Raw genomic sequence first — 15,985 nt, forward strand, 5'->3', positions numbered from 1 at the left:
CCATGGAATATATTGTCGCACAAAAAATAAAAACGAGCATTTCGTATCTCGTCTAATTTATGTTAGTCCGTAGGCGGATCCAGGGGGGGGGGGGGGGCGAACGCGCCCCACCACCTAAAATCGCCAAAGTAAAGTCAATTCATTTGATGTTTCACACTTAACTAATTCTTAATCACCTATTTAAACTTGTCAAAGCCTCCAAAATCACTAAAATCGTGGAGCTTCCGGGGGGCTTCGCCCCCCTGGACCCTCAAAACTATAAACTATGCACTTTTTTGGCATTATAAGAAGGTACTTTGATGAATGTATGTAAGGCGTGACATGCTCGAAAAGTGGTTGTCAAAGCCTTAAAAATCACTAAAATCATGGAGCTTACGGGAGCTTCGCCCCCTTGGACCCCCTAGCAGGGCTTTGCCCTGCACCCACCCCTTGGACCCCCAGCAAGGGGGTCCCCCCTAACCATAAATCCTGGATCCGCCCCTGAGTTACCATACAACATCTAGTATCGAAATTTTGGCTATTGATATAAGGAACAATGATTTGTTATGGGATAACTTTATTTTACGAAATATTTTGCGAATTATTCGTTGATTTTGAATATTTATGGTACTCTAAGTGTGACCCTTACCTTTGTCGTCTCAAAAGAGAAAGCGTTTTATTGAAAGTCATAACTAAGTGCATTATGCGTTTTGAATTTACAGACCGGATAATCCATTTTGTTGCCGTTTGTTTTCTTTTTACCTCTAAGAGTGACCAAGACGTTTGATTAATTAAGTGAGACGTTTGTTACAAGTGGCATATTGTCTTGCTATTGTTAACATTTGTGGGACGTTATTTTAAAACTTAATGAATGTTACAGTCCGGACAGGCTAGGACGGCGATACGCAGATATTGAAACTGTTATATGTATATAACTCCTTTGGTGTTTAGCTCGCCTGACCATCTAGTGCTTATAGTGAGCTTTTATTATACCGTTATGTCCGACGTTGACTTTTTCTTCTAACGATTTCCCCTACTTAACCCCTTGACATATTTTAAAGACATCAAAGAAATGATTATTGGCTGACCCACTTTTGAAGTTGTTCAAATCGTCCCGGTCCATTGCTAACTAGCCCATAAGGGCTAAACATGGATTGGTAACATTAAAACTTAAATCTTCTCTAAAACCAGAAGGGACTAGGTCCTAAATATTTGGTGTGAAACATATTCAAGCCATGTCCAATGGGTTAAAACTGGCCTCGGTCTGGAGCTATATGTATTCCCTTATATAAATTATATTGACAGAGAGAGTGTAAATATATACATTATTGTCTCAAAGAAGTAGCATAGACTGTTTTCAGATGATTAAAATGTAATACTATAATTCTTAATTAAATGTTATGTTAATTTTGCAACATTAATTTCTAGCGATATTATTCATAGACTATGTAAAGAAGCATGTGATAACCCTCACTCCAGTTCATGGGAATCACAGTCTAAAACTTTTGTAAGTATGTTTCAATGACGTGTGGTAAAAGGTATCCATGTTTACCGAATACGTAAATCTGCACAGCGTTATTATATTTTTTTCTCAATAGATTACATGATTTGTTTATTTCAAAATTGTGTAAGTGATACTTCATCGCTATTTTATCCCTTATTTGTATAACTATTTTAGGGATATAAAATAGGCTTTGTCCGTCCGTTCGTCAGTCTGTTATTCCGTCAGTCCGCACGTCTGTCACAAAACTGTTCATGGCTATATCTCAGAAACTATATAAAATATTAAAATGAAACTTCATGGTTGTATTGATATAAATGAGATGTGCCATGCACATGAATCATAACCATACACTTTATAAAATAAGAGTAATTGCCCTTGGTTGTTTTTGTATTGTGTAACTTATCAGGGCTATATCTCAGATACGCTACACAACTTCAATATGAAACTGCATGGGTGTATAGATATCAATGAGGAGAATTGAAATACATAAAAAAAACTACACTTTAATTTGTGTATGGATTATACCATATATAAAGGGATTTACATCCATCCATAAACAAACTTTATTTATCAATTCAACGAATTTGCTTGTTTTTCGAGGCATTGAACCTCATTTTCGAAAGATACTTGTTCTTAAACAAAATTAAAAAGCAAAAATTTATAAACATAATAGCAAAATTAAGAGTGTCCTCTCATGTATAAACAGATTGGTTTAAACACATTACAAACAAGCGATGTGTTTGTGAAACACTATGTCCTCATATATTTGACCTTTGACCTTTCACCACTCAAAATTTGCAGCTCCATGAGATACACATACATGCAAAATATCAAGTTGCAATCTTCAATACCGGTATTGCAAATGTTAAAGTTGGCGCAAACAAACAAACACAGCAACAAACCAACAGACAGGACAAAAACAATATGTCCCCCACTTTAGTGGTAGGGGACATAAAAAGGAGAGTATGTGTAATTGTGTTTGAAATGGAAAAAGTTTCTAATAAGTAACATATGCATATTATGCATACCCATAGAGCATAATTGTCTCACTGTCAAACAGAGATTATAACCAATACATCATTATGTTGATGCAAACCGTAGTGAATGTATACAGTCATATACAATACATTAAATATAGGTATAGTGCATGCCTGCATTGAGAGAACCTATGAAAGAAGATAAAAAATATTATTATGATAGTTGTGCATTTGTTATTTAGGGTTGTTATCATATTAATGTGTGTACGTTTAAATTAAATGTTTATGTACTATGTAGAGATAATATGAGAACATAAAATGTTGCGAAAAAGTATTTCTCATCACTTTGAATATAACGACTCCTTTTCTTTTTTTTTAAATGTCAAAGAAGACATATGCGTTTCTATTATTATAGCATTGTTGATAGGAATATCGTTTTTCTTCTGTGATGTACAAATCCTCATCCTCAATCCTGCGCACATCGACTCGACTTCACAAGTCAACCGACACCAACATGATCGTCACCGTCCTAATTTTGGTCATCTTTTCATCATCATCAGTTAGATCACTGTTACCACCCCAACAGTATCAGTACATAGTGGCATCTTTATCACCATGTTTGACCACTGTTATCATTCTTAACTCCAACAGTATCCGTGAATAGCGTACTCTGTATCGTCCTATGTTTGACCACTTATCAATCTTAACTCAAACGGCATCTGTACACAAATACCACTACCGTAATTTCACCAAGCAAACACATGTTTCGCCATCACTTTATTAATCTATGCATACTTTTCAACCGAACGGCAGATTATGCCAACATTTCATACATGTTTCATGTTTTAAACACAAAAGTTAAAAGCATTATTGAAGGACAAACGTTAATGTCATTATAGAATTTTAAACTTTTATGTTGTATATGCTCTGCAAAAAATATCATTTCAACTAGATCTATATTTATCTTCCCTAGCAATTTTGTCAATGAATGTTTTAAAGTTTGAAACAATTGAAACATGAATACAACAAAATATCTGCATAGTAACCTAAACCTGAACAGAAATTAACATTGAAATCTATATAACGCAGTAAAATGCAACATTATACATCACACAAAACGTTACAGGCAACAATATCACATCCATGTCTGAATTGAGGGATAAATAGATGATAAAAATAATGTTTAAAAATATCTTGATCTGAGCATAATTTAAAATCTACATCAAATCTGCAGCTTCCAAAAAATATCTTTGTACACCATGTCTGCTATATCAATTAAAAGCCAAGTATTAAAACTGAATAAAATAAGAAATACAGCTGTACAGCATAACACAATAATTGTTCAAATCACAAAACATGTAAAAATCATCTGAAACATCCATGAGAAATTTAATGGTGCATGCAAAAAAACGACTCATCACTGACAAGAGATTCTTTCATGTTAATATCAGAGCAGAAAAGCTGTTCTAAATTCCACCAACAAAACATCACAACACCTCCTCCAACAAGTTCGAAATACGGAATATTCATAGCTACAGTCACCATAGCATACCAAAAATGAATGTGGACCCTTTACATAAGAACACACTGTCAAACAGGGAATACATCTGTAATGATATATAATATACTTAAAGCTCTGAGAGCAGAATGCCTTTTTAAGGTCATACAAAATATACACAGTTGATGATAGTTATATTTTAAACATGATTTTTAATCAGATTTTCTTAATTTTTAGTGAGTATTATCAAAAATGTTCTTATCATACATTTTAAAAGATATCATACAAGTTGTTGACTAGTTAAGATTTGCTGTAGGTGTTTGCCAAGATAACTCGTATAATAATTACGATTAGCCTAAACAAAATTTCACAAGAAAATTCATAGCAAACTTATGGCTATTGTTCATGCACTTCCATTTATTGAGATTTATCTAGCTATGCAATTTCAAGTGGCTCATCACAAAGTTGCAAGATATGCCCTATTTAAAATATACAATTCATCTTCAAAGGCAGAGTCCGGTTAATTTCTGTGTGTCTCAAAGAAGTCTTTCATGAAGTCTGCCAGAACTTTGGTTTCTTCAGCAGTGACTGCATTGTACAGAGAGGCACGGATACCACCAACAGACCTGAAACAAGCAACAACAGTCACTCTTAGTCATGAAATGTAAATCAAGGGTAAAATCTGTAAAATTTGCCATCCTTATCTTACATGTACTGATTATGTAGCTTACCGGTATAAATTTGCTATATATCTGAGTTGCCAAAACAGTAAGTGTTAAATTATTTAACAAACAAGAACTGGGTTTGTGAAATACAATGCCCCCTACTGCACTTTGAAGCCACACTGCAGCTATATCCAAATTGAAAACATCATGACCAAGTTACGGTCCACTGATATTTGACAAAGTTCTGGGCTTTGGACAACAGTATCTGAACGCATTTCGGAAAAAAATCTGGAAGTGTTATTTTAAAGAAACTTCCCAAGTCCAACCCATAACTTCTCCAAAAGTCTATGGACCGGAACGAAATTTTACACTTCATAGATATAAGTCATGTAGGTTAAGTGGCATACCAAAAATCAGCTAAATATCTGAAAGCCTTTCGTGAAAAGCCTCCGGAACACATTTATTATAGAGAAATCCAAGGCCCATAACTTCCCCAAAATTCAATTTTACACTTCATCCGCGGGTCATGTAGAAAGACTGACATACCAAAAATCTGCTCAATATCTGAAAGTGTTGCGTTGTTTTACCTCTGGAAAACAGAATGCCAGACGGACAGACGGGGGGCATTAAATTGTATTCACAATCTAATGGTGTAGATATACAAATTGTGCCAATGACGGTTCAGTTATTTAGCTAAGCTTACACTATTTGGCTGATGAAATGTTGTGATAGAAATTTTCCATTCAAAGGAACATTTGATGCCCATTGAATTATTTCAATCAAACTGCATTATTAGTTAAGAGAACTTGTGCAAGCTTGACAATTACATAAGTCATTTAAACACCTTAACAGTTAAAATAGTCTCTTAAAGTGGAACATTTTTTTATTTAACCATCAATATGAAAAGATTCTTTTCCAATATGGATAAAATAAATAAAATAGTACTTGTTTTTATAGATTTTAACTATTATTCCATTTAATAAATCATTAAACAGAAATTATAGATATGTAGAAAATGCTGACACAAAGGTAAAATGATATGTACTTAAAGTCCTGCAATCACATTGTTTTAATTACACATATTTCTCAAAGCTACACAATAATATTGTGCTTGCAAACCAGCTTAATCAAATACTACAAAAATGTTCAAACCGTGGACAAAATATTTTCGGATCCTTTATTCCACAAATTGACAAAAAAAATTCAGGACATAAAAATAGAGAAGCATGTGTTACCTATGTCCCTTTAATTCTTTCATTCCACACTTGGAAGCCATATCCAAGAATTTCTTCTCTAGAACATCGCACCCTTCCCTTGACCCAATTCTGAATGTCACATTCGTTCGGCTGCGACAGTTTTTGTTGATCGGACCAACAAAAAATCCACTGGAATTGTCCATCACATCATAGATCAAGTCTGACTTTTTCCTCGAGTTTTCCTCCATGCCTTCTACGCCCCCATGTTCCAACTTCCAGGAGGAAACTAACCCCATGATATATATACTGAAACATTTCAAAAGTGAGAAGTTAATTCTATTACAATTTGAAACGACAACATTAACAAACTAGATGAAGCTGTGGTCAGAATGTATACTGACGTTATTAACATTAATTTTTACCATGTATTCACTTCAGCTTTAAGAAAAAAACCTCCCCCCACTCACCTATATGTGGGTGGTGTATTGAACAGCGAGTTATTTGCGGACTGCGTAGTGTAGCAGAACACTGAGGGTGTGGAAGGAAGAGCCTGACCAATGAGATCCTCTCGTATGATGACTACAGTACAGCCAGCACAGCCGATGTTCTTCTGGGCTCCAGCAAAGATGAGGCCAAACTGTAAGTAGCATGCAATGAAAAATATCAGCCTCAAGCTCTCCACTGGTAACTGGTGTCATACGGATTGCTCTGATTCTCATATACATTAGACTGTAAACATATCCTCACTTTTCAACAAAAGAAAATAATTCAGTCTCAATATTGTCTAGACACAACTTATGACCAAATTTGGTGAAGATCGGATGAAAACTATTTGAATTAGAGAGCTGACACTGCTGTGGACGCGCCCGCCAAGGGTGAAACTATAATACGTCCCGTTTTTAAAAACGGGCGTATAAAAAGAGGCTAAGAAAAAATTTGGGACCATCACAAAATAAATGATTTCAGAATCAAAGTTCATTATATGAGTACTGAATTTCCAATGAATACCTTTGAGACATCTTTCGAGTGAGTATATTGGACGACATATCACAGACTAGCGGCACACCATGTGTCTCTGGTATAAACTGGAACTCTACCCCTGGAAAATGCAGTAGAGTCACACCATTACATTTCCCCATTTATGCCTAGTGGACTGTCGCATCCTTCTAAATTGGATCAAATTATTTCCATAATTATAGATGTCTAGTATATTTATTTCTATATTTAGAATATTTCTTACAGAAATTTCTTTAAGCAAACAGCGCAGACCCTGATGAGACGCCGCATCATGCGGCGTCTCATCTGGGTCTACGCTGTTTGCAAAGGCCTTTTTTCTAGACGCTAGGCATAAATGGGTTAACATATAGAAAGCAACTTCTATGAGATAAAATATTTTAAAATTATTTTTATTTTCTTTGAATTAGGTCCGACTATTCTCTTTATCAGTTTTAATAAATACATCTTGATTAACAAAAAGTAAACAAACATATAAATGTAAGAGAAAAACAGAAGCTTTTTTATATTTAAATGCATATCAATAATGTATTTTACAGACTACAGTTAAGTATAGATCTATGTAGAAACAGAAAATGGAAAATATTATAATGTCTTTTTCAAAAATGCAAACAGAGCAATATTTATGAAGCACCTGAAAAGTCTGCACAATGAAATATCAAAGAATAGAAAATGGCTTATGTTTCATGTAATATTAAGATGGAGTACACATGTACTCACCGTGGATGGTTTCACTATCACAGTAGTACACGTAGGAAGCATCTGTACTCAGTTTCCACTCTGACTGGTCTGGTAAAATATGTACAGTACATGTATTTCACTTCATGTTAAGAAAGCTATGGTTATATTTCATAATTTAGACATGGCATTTTGGGTTCTTGTTAAACTGTTTCTAGATAAATCAACAACAATTATAATTTTATTTAAAATGTTTACTTCATGATATGGAAATCGTTCACGGTTTATTTGTAAAATCTTTATTAAATCAATCCACTATTCCTCAAAGTTTAAATTAAACCAACAAATAATGAATACCAGCATATGGATTATGAGGTAATAAGATTAATTTAAAAAAAGACCTAACATAAAAACATAGAAAATGGAGAAAATAATTATAACCCATCTCACTTGTGTAGGTTTTTGTTTTTGGTAGAACATAATTGACTTTTCCGTATTTTTGAGCCTCTGTGGCAGCATTTGCCGACCAGGTCCCTGTGACGATGTAGTCAGCAGTCTGGCTGGGTTTGAGCTTAGTAGAAAAAGAAGTAAACAACTATCAAACCATGTTTATGAGTTATTTCAGCACAAATTGTTGGGATCTGAGATGCTGAAGACGAGATTTTGTACGTTTTTTTTTCTTATTTTCCTCTAAAAACGCATTTTTTTCTTCAAAACTCGCTATGCTCTTTAAATTCACGAAACAAACGCAGTTATTCCGTGAAACTTGCCCGAACGCGTTAAATCCCGCGCCAAAAAAAGGTGAATTTCTGTAAATACAGCTCCTTTGTGACAGGGCCTGGTTTGCCTTTAGGTCAGAATACACTAAATAGTTTCCCTATATAATTCAATGTGAAAGCGACAACTTTAGGCCAAAATAAATGCAACATTTTGCACATAGAGACCCCCATAACCATACCTTTTCTTAAAGGCCATTCTAAGCGGAATCGATTTATGCAATAAAAAAGATATGTCATGTTCAATGCAAGAAAGAACTTGACACAAATCAAAATCGACTGTTTTTGCAACTTTTTTTTCGGCCGTTTCTTAGTGGAATATAACCTTTTTCAGTGCGATAGTTTACTATAGTCTTCAAGTTAATCATATTTCAGGGATTCAGTAGTGAACATCTATTCATGCCCTACCATTATCTCCGAAAGATAACACCCGAATAATAGATAAAAGTGTAGAACATGCCTTCCGTTCAACTATGGTATTTTTTTAGAGAGTACAGCCCTTCATGAAACGGTTATTTAGTGTACTGTAACCATGATCCGATTGATCTTATCCGGTGTCGCGGGAGAATTGCAAGACCGTGAGAAAGTTAAGATTTACAGGAATACAACAGGTTTTGCGCATGCGCAGTACGATGTTAACATGCTCGTGAGGAATGCGAAGACCGTATCCTTTTATTATATCAACGATTTTTACCCTATTTTAATGATTATTGCAAATGGCAAATGATTTAGATGCTGAAAGTCTACTAAAAAAACCGAACAATATTGTCATTATTTTTTCTCGTTAGTTTTCTTATTGCGTGAACACAAAAATAATATTGTTATTATAACGTTAGCAGATTGATTCGGCCCCAAGCAATTTTGGCTATTTAGTTGGGGATATAATCTGGGTCGTTTATTATTAAAGCGCCGTTTTACTTGGTGTTCCAAGATGTTCACATGCAGGCGTGTTGTTTATTTTGCAAATGGTCAGACAGAATTTGTTCAAAGAATGTGTCAACATTCACTACTAGGGTTGCTTAAAAACATACAGTACACATATTTTTAAAAATAAATGTGAGACAGACTCCCAGTATAGTCGCAGTGTGCCAATTAATGGGAAAAAAAAAGAAAGCTTCAAATACTTTAGGCATAGGCAGACATATGATCATGGGAACAGTATGTTCAACGCACTGACATATGTGATCCAGTGTGGTCAGTTTCCAACAAGTGCCAGCCAGAAAACTGGGCCTACCCAAAGTAAGTAGTTGCTGGCCTTTTTTCCATTGCGTATTTGTCAGTGAAAAAATCTATAATTTATAATTGTATTTAAGAAATTTAAAACAAATTATGCTGCAGTAAAGGACTAGGTATATGCAAATCTTTCATAAAAGATGTAAATGTATTGCCCAATCATTCTAAAAAATTAAAACCTTAGATTATTTTTCTGTTGCAGTTGTTTTGTGTTGTTTTTTTAAATAAATGGTTATCCAAGGAATGGTAGAAAGTATGTCAAAATTCTTCCATCAGGGATAAAACTTTCTTAATACTGATAATAATAAATTATGAGAAATGATTGTTAGTATGGCTATGATATTATGCATAAGCCATAATCTGTTAATATCAGTATATTTGACATATTAATGTTATTCTAGTGTTATATATAAAGGAGAGTGTATCAATCTCCATGCAGAAGTGTTCCTTGCTCTCACTTACACTCCGGCAACGGGCTCAGCAGCTATTAGAACAAGAACCTTGTTCAAACCGAACAAACATATTCAAAGAATATTTAATTTGAAATAGGATAGAAAAACATTTAACAATGAAACACCACCACCCATGATTGTAGGGAACCTTTGACCCCTTCATTTATGTCCAATCATTATCTGATGTACATGTAACAGGAAATACCTCTATTGAATTATTACCCCCTCGCTTTTTGAAAAGCGTGGGGATATTGTGGTTATCTCCGGCGTCTGTCTGTCTGTCTGTCTGTCCGTTCTGGCCACTATCTCCTCCTACACTATAAGCACTAGAACCTTGAAACTTACACACATGGTAGCTATGAGCATATGTGCGAACCTGCACCAATTGGAATTTTGATCTTACCCCTGGGTCAAAAGTTATGGGGGTTGGGGTGGGGCCGGGTAAGAGATATTTACTCGTTTTTTTTAGGTAATTTTACTATATTTTTTTCATTTCTACACCGATTGTCTTCAAATTGATACTGAACCTCTCTTATGACAATACGGTCAATCTCAACTATGCATGGCCCCATTACCAATCCTGGGGCGCCCCGCCCACATAGGCCACGCCCACCCAAAATTGCCTTTTACTATAATTTCTTCATTTATACACCAATTCACTTCAAATTAATACTGAACCTCTCTTATGACAATACGGTAAATCTCAGCTATGCATGGCCCCATTACCAACCCTGGGGCGCCCCGCTTACATAGGCCACGCCCACATACGCCACGCCGGCCTAAAATTGCATTTTACTATAATTTCTTCATTTCTACACTGATTCACTTCAAATTGATACTGAACCTCTCTTATGTCAATGCAGTTAACCTCAACTATGCATGGCCCCATTACCAACCCTGGGGTGCCCCACCCACATAGGCCACGCCCACCCAAAATTGCCTTTTACTATAATTTCTTCATTTCTACACCGATGCACTTCAAATTGATACTGAACCTCTTTTAAGACAATACAGTCAACCTCAACTATGCATGACCCCATAACCAACCCTGGGGAAACCCGCCCACATAGGCCACGGCCATTTAAAATTGCTTATTACTATAATTTCTTAATTTCTACAACGATTTACTTCAAATTGATACTGAACCTCTCTAATGACAATACGGTCAATCTCAACTATGTATGGCCCCATTACCAACCCTGGGGCGCCCCGCCTACATAGGCCTAGCCCAGCCAAAATTGCCTTTTACTATAATTTCTTCATTTCTACACCGATTCACTTCTAATTGATACTGAACTTCTCTTATGACAATACGGCCAATCTTACCTATGCATGGCCCCATTACCAACCCCGGGGCGCCCCTGGGTCAAACATGCGGCGGGGGATACGCGTCGGCCTCTGCCGCGCCATTTCTAGTTTATTATGTTGTACTTGTACTGAACAAGTTTGATACTAGCCAATGTATATATTTTAATCAGAATTGTTCACAGACTGTAATCTTAAAACAATTTCTTTTCTTCTTATAAGATTCATATAAGTATATTGGTGTTTTAGTATATTGATCTTTTATTTTTTGGATTCAAACAAAAATGACATTACATGTATTCAAAAAACAAAAACAAATAAAATGAGAACATGCCCCTTAAAATGGTATCATATTTCTGGGGATATTAACAGAGGAAAGCCAAACCATTTACTATATTGTTAGATTTTAATACCAGTATTTAACGCATGTTTTTAGGCATAATAATCCATAACCATTTAATTAGGATAATTTTTATAATTGAAAATACATGAACCATGCAAATTCATAAAAAAGGAACTTAAGATAGAGTTTTTCTTATATGAACTGATAAATTTCTCTTCATCATATAGTTTTTTCATATTAACTCGTCTTATATAACGTTTTAACAACCGTACTTTGTTTATGATTTCATAGCAGCAATTCGTAAAATATAGTATTATAGTTTTAAAGTTGTATTGTTTACAAATTTCATCTTAGTGAACTGTGACTTCCGCTCGGGGATATTAATAGAACGCGCATGCGCAAAAAAAAATCACTTAATGAGGCCGATTTGTGTTCTTGAGATTTTTGGTCGTATGCTACAATACAGAAGATCTTAATTGTTTTTCTTGAAACCTCATATTTAACCAGAAACTGATGCGGTCAATGCTCATAAATTATTTAAATTATTTATTTTTTTACAACTCGACACACTTTGTCGTATACATATACTTGCACTTCTTTCAAACAAGTACCTAGTAAACATGTAAATTAAAGGAAAACTAATTTAATTTTCGAGTTTTTTTTACTACCGAATTTTTGAAATTATCTCCCGTTTATTAATACGATGAGCGTCACACATTTTCAAGAAGACATTACAAATGGTTATTCTGATATGCACTGATATTGGAAACAAATTGTAACAGTACTTATACACGAATTGTAACAGTACTTATACACGCAGAATAAGACATATTGCGCCGTAAAATTACTATATTCACGTCATTATAATGTTTCGGTTAAGAAAAGTATCATTTTATCTAAAACTTGTTTCCATTTACTCAAATAATATAAATGTCCGGAAAATACTCCTGTACAGTGTAAAATTACCTCCCTTTACTGACCCCATATACGGGCCTTGTCCATACGCATACGCATGCGAACATCAAACAACTGTTTTGTTTACATTCACTTTTAGATGACGAACCCAGGATATATCAGTAAATGTGTCATGCCACATTTATTATTATTAAGGAAGTAATCCAAGAAAAACCCTATGTTTCGTCCGACAAATACTCGCTAACCAGTACAGTAAGCAAGGAGGCAAATAGGTCTGGATTTATTCCTGAATTTATCACACGGTCTTTCCTACGTCATGTTGATTATGGAATATGAAGAGTTGTTATACCCACAAATACATATCTTTTCGGAAGGTGGATTTAACCATCGGTGCCTATTTATTTCATTGGCAACAAATACACGTACTGCTAAAAAACGTCCATAGTGTAGAAAGATGGGTGGGCGAGAAAAGGAATTGTATACAGTATATTATATTTCGAATGTTTGATTGACGTTAAACGAATTTCTATTTCAACACTCTATATGTCGTTTTCTTTAGCAAATTTGTAATGGTACACGCCCCTTGGGTTATGTATGTATTATAAGTATGGTAATTATGATGGTAATGAGGGCCGTTTAATTACACCTTACTTTTGCGAGCCTATATTATATTTTGCCACTTAAAACGTTATTAAGTGCTTCTTATTCAAACATAAAATATATATGACACCGCTATTATTAATAATTAGCAAGTAACGAGCAGCTTATACCCGTATTGTTATTATCTGACATACAAAATCATCAAATATGTCAATATACTTTTCATAATGAGTTATGCATGTTTTATTGCAAAATAAAATAGTCAAGTGAAGCCCATTACATGAAACAGAAATAGGAATATCCTCGCAATCATAATTTTACGGGTCAATACTTTATAAAACGGTCGAGATTAAAACAGTGATAAAGATGTCAAGAATGTCAAAACAATACATGATTTTATAATGAAGAAAAAAAAAAGAAGGTCTTTCTCGATATTTAATACGCGTACTTCAATGTTATTTAATTTTATGGACATAAAATGAGAACCCAGCCCAGATCAGTTTGCACACGTTCGTTTATTGTTACAGATTATTAGTTAATGAACCAATTAAACATTATTTCTTCTTATTTCATATGTTTGGGAAAGTAATTTAAAAAAAACGAAGTTCGTTTATTTTGACGACATACGATGTACGAGTCTTTATGGTTTTTGTTTCCCAATAAACTTCACTTTAAAAATATTACAACATTATATGTGAAATAAGCAACATAATTGCAATTGTTAAACTTATTTTGGAAAACATCATTAAGTAAAACATAGTAATTTAAATCATTGATCTAAGTTAACTATTTATAAACCAGGCTTTAGAAATTTTGAGAAATCGGTGCTAGTTGCTCAAATCATTAACGATTAGATAACATAAAGTCCGTTTTACATGTTGATGTTATTATATTTACATTTTAAAGTTATTTATGGCCAATCAAATTTTAAGACTGTGTTTATGTTATGTATGTTCTTAAATAAAGCAGACGTGAAAATAACCAAAGCAATTACTACAATACTTGAACTAAAGTAATTAAATATTTGTGTACAAAAGTTAGTCATGTATTCAAATGATGACATAACACAAATGTATCATATGATGTTTATTAACACGGGTTCCAAGAGATTACAAACGGTCTTTTTTCTCTGAAATTTTTTATTTTCATCATGTTTATACTTTTTATTTATCTTTAATGTGTGAACGTGTCATATGTCCACTCCATAAGTCAGGATCTCGCTCTGATCCCAACAATTACCGATCTATGTACTCTAATATGAGGGCAGCTGTGAAAACTAATGGTGGTATAACAGCGAGCTTTCCATGTCTTAAAGGTACCCGTCAAGGTGATATATGTAGTCCATTGCTGTTCATTCTCTTCGAGATACAGTTATAAATTTACAACGACAATTAATGTGATAAAGACATTTTGTGAAAATTCAGGGATGGCTCTGAATATTAGCAAAACTGAAATTGTTATCTTCAGAAATGGTGGACCAGTTAAATGCATAGAACAGTGGAAATATGGAACAAGTCCTATTAATATAGCCTTATTTAACAAATATATGGGTCTAATTTTTACTCCTAAATTGTCATGGTCACGATCGCAAAGAAATCTTGCATGTCAAGCAATAAAGTCTATAGTCTGTATTAGAAATGATCAAAAACAATATGGATATTTTCATGTTTGAGTGTTTTAAATTGTTTGATTATATGGTTAAACCTATTCTACTCTATGGTTAAGAGATATGAGGTTTTAAACGTTTGCCTTTAATTGAACGTGTTCAAACGCACTATTGTAAATTGTTTCTGGGTGTTTCACGCTCGACAAACACATTTATGGTCTTAGGTGAATGTGGCGGATTACCTCTTAATGTTGATTATGTAAGTCGTTTTATCAAATACTGGTGTAAAATACTCCTAATGAGTTCAAATAAGTATCATAAACAAACCTATATTATGTTATATGATCTTGATTCAGTAGGTAGGCATACATGGGCATCAGAAGTAAGGTTTTGGACTTGTTTGGCTTTCTCAGGACATCGGAGATATTGATAGTGTTATACATAGTTTTAGGCTTAGAGTATAAGATTGCCTTAAACAAGACTGGAGAAATCATATTGATTCTTCACCTGTTGTTGAGGATGAGCATCATGTTTTATTTGATTGTAAATCGTACTCAGACATAATAGATTTTACAATTTACTAAACTCTGGAAGAAATTATGAAATTCTAGCTGATTGTTAGCTGATAAATAATATAATGAGAAGATAGTATTAATATAATGAAGATAAGTAATACTTATGATCAATAAAAAGTACACCTATCGTCGTATGTCAACTTTGTACACCACTTTTTTGCATTTAAACCATTGTGTAGTTATATATAAAACTGCTCTTTAGTTGTTCTCACTCTGTCAGATAACAATTATAAATGTTTGTACATCTATGCTTATATTCAAGTCTATGTATATGCATTTTGATATGGGCCAGTGGCCTTGAATCAGAGACTGAATAAACTTTAAACTTTATAAACTTTATGTGTTTATTGCTATACGCCATTGTATATTGTTAGTCCCTTAATACGGGGTCAATTGAAGATACTAAAACAAACATCAAACTTAACCGCTGATATTCTGGTAAATATTGGAGATGCCGTGAAAAGTTATCCGTCAGTTCATTCGTCATTCGTTTCATCCAAAGGCGTGCCTGGACCTCTTTTGATTATACGTACCACGGCTATGGCTACGTACCATGTACCATGGCTATGGGGATCCAAGGACATGTTCCCCCGATAAAAAAAAAAATTTCTCTTGGATATCGCAGGGTTTTTTACAGATAAAAAAGAACTCGAATAATTAATGTGTAGG

At 34.1% G+C, this 15,985-nt stretch overlaps 2 protein-coding genes across 3 annotated transcripts in view; both read right to left on the minus strand.

Annotated features, from left to right (window-relative positions):
• LOC127880755 (uncharacterized) overlaps positions 1 to 15,985 on the minus strand; it is a 75,560-nt gene that overhangs the window by 8,194 nt on the left and 51,381 nt on the right. The window lies entirely within an intron of this gene.
• The window catches only part of LOC127880757 (phosphoserine aminotransferase-like), an 85,929-nt gene continuing 73,164 nt past the window's right edge, over positions 3,221 to 15,985 (minus strand). Inside the window, exon 10 of one of the 2 annotated variants that reach the window (XR_008049729.1) lies at positions 3,221 to 3,956. The gene's annotated coding sequence lies outside the window, so the exon portion shown is untranslated. The remainder of the gene's footprint in view (positions 3,957 to 15,985) is intronic. The other variant, XR_008049730.1, reaches the window with a different exon arrangement.

The sequence above is a fragment of the Dreissena polymorpha genome, chromosome 5 (assembly GCF_020536995.1).
Source record: "Dreissena polymorpha isolate Duluth1 chromosome 5, UMN_Dpol_1.0, whole genome shotgun sequence".
NCBI lineage: Eukaryota > Metazoa > Mollusca > Bivalvia > Myida > Dreissenidae > Dreissena > Dreissena polymorpha.